The sequence below is a fragment of the Rhincodon typus genome, chromosome 33 (genome assembly GCF_021869965.1).
Source record: "Rhincodon typus isolate 14 chromosome 33, sRhiTyp1.1, whole genome shotgun sequence".
NCBI classification, from domain to species: Eukaryota; Metazoa; Chordata; class Chondrichthyes; order Orectolobiformes; family Rhincodontidae; genus Rhincodon; species Rhincodon typus.
Window position 1 is genome coordinate 32,005,461 of NC_063364.1, and position 1,941 is coordinate 32,007,401.

Consider the following 1,941-nt stretch of genomic DNA (forward strand, 5'->3'; position numbering starts at 1 on the left):
CAAAGTTGCTGGAAAAGCTCAGCAGGTCTGGCAGCATCTGTGGAGGAAGGGTCACCGGACCCGAAACGTTAATTCTGTTTTCTCCTCCACAGATGCTGCCAGACCTGCTGAGCTTTTCCAGCAACTTTGTTTTTGTTCCATATTCACCAGGACGTTGCCTGGGCTGGAACAATTCAAAAACTGCATAAGCTGGGATTGTTTTCCTTTAGATCAGAGGATGAGGGGGTACTAGTTGAGCTGTACGATGTCATGACCCGCATAGATAGGGAGAAACTTGGCTCCTTTGTAAAAGAGTCAGTAACAAAGAATGACAGTTTTAAGGTAAGGAGTAGAAAATAGAGATAATTTGAGGAAAGCCTTTCTCTTTCCAGAGGGCAGTGGGCGTCTGGAATTCACTACCCAAAAGGATGGAAGAGGCAGGAGCCATTAAGACATTTAAGAAGTATTTAGATGTGCACTTGAAATGTGATAGCTGGAAAATGGAATTAAAACAGACAGAGGCTTGATGGCCCGTGCAGATTGAAGGGCCTTTTGCAATGCTGTAAAAGCTCTAACTCTATGGCCCATTGTCAATTGGCTGTTTTGATGAAACTATCCAACTCATGACCCTCCCGTTGCTCTTCCCTGAGTCACATGGTTTTGGTTTAGTAGTCCAATTCCAGGACCTGACAACCAATATCAAGGCTAATTCTCCAGTGCTGAGGGTGTATTGCATTGTCAGCAGTGCTGTCTTTCAAAGAAGACATTAAACCCAGTTATCTGAAACAAACAAGTATGCTGGAGAAACTCAACAGGTTTGGCAGCATCCATCGAGAGAGAAGTGGAGTTAAGATTTCTTCTCTGATATGACTGATCTTCAGAATGGCCACATATATCTGTGAAGGACCTGTAGTGCCATTTTGAGGGAGTGCAATGGAATTTAACCCAGTCTCCTGGCTAGTACTTATCTCTTAACACCACAAAAACAAATATTCTGCTTATTCATTATCAGATTTGTACGTTACAATATTGACTTCACTAGAAAAATTTGGCTGTAAGGTGCTTGGAGACATCAAATTGAAAATGCTTTATAAATGGAAGTGTTTTCTTTCAAAGCTCTGAAATGTATTTTTCTTCCAAGTATTCATCCAACTTCTTTTTGTAAGTTGCCGTTGAATCTGCTTCCACTGCCCTTATAATCCAATGCATTCCAAAACAGCAACATCGAGTGTCATCATTTCTCTAATATTCCCTTTGGTTGTTTTCCTGACTACATTATACTGTGTCTTCTGGTTATCAGCTGTGCTGCCACTAGAATTTGTGCATGTTTATTTAATTTATCAAAATCCTTCGTGCTTTTGAGCACCTCTAACTTCTACTTAACTTCTTCTCTGAGGATCAGTTCCAGTTTCTCACTGAACTGAAGCCCAGTATACCTCCATTTCAATTAGTTACTTGGCTTATCAAAGAGGTCACTCCCTCCACATTGCCTATCCATTTAATCTCACTCAGGTAATATTTATTAACTTTATTTGTGTATGACCTATCAATATAATAAAACATTATTGTCTGAAGCATAATTATAGGATATCAGCATATGAAAAACACCTGACCATATATTGCATTATTGTTTGTGGGATCTTGCTGCATACAAATTGGCTGCTGAATTTCCAACAGGCAGTGCTTCAAAAAGTGTGTTGATGCTACATAGACCTTTAGGCGGTTCTCAGGTTGTGAAAGGCACAAGGAATAGTCAATGTAGTTACTTTGACTCCTAAATATTGAAGTTGGCTATCTCTCTTTATAATTCAACACACAGGCCTATCAAGTTCTTGTTAACAATTATTTTTATATTGTCACAATCCATTTGTTGTTTTGTGCAGTAAATTATTAATTTTAGTTTATACAAACATATGTGTGAAATAGGAGCCAAAGTAGACCCTGTGCCTGATCTGCCATTCA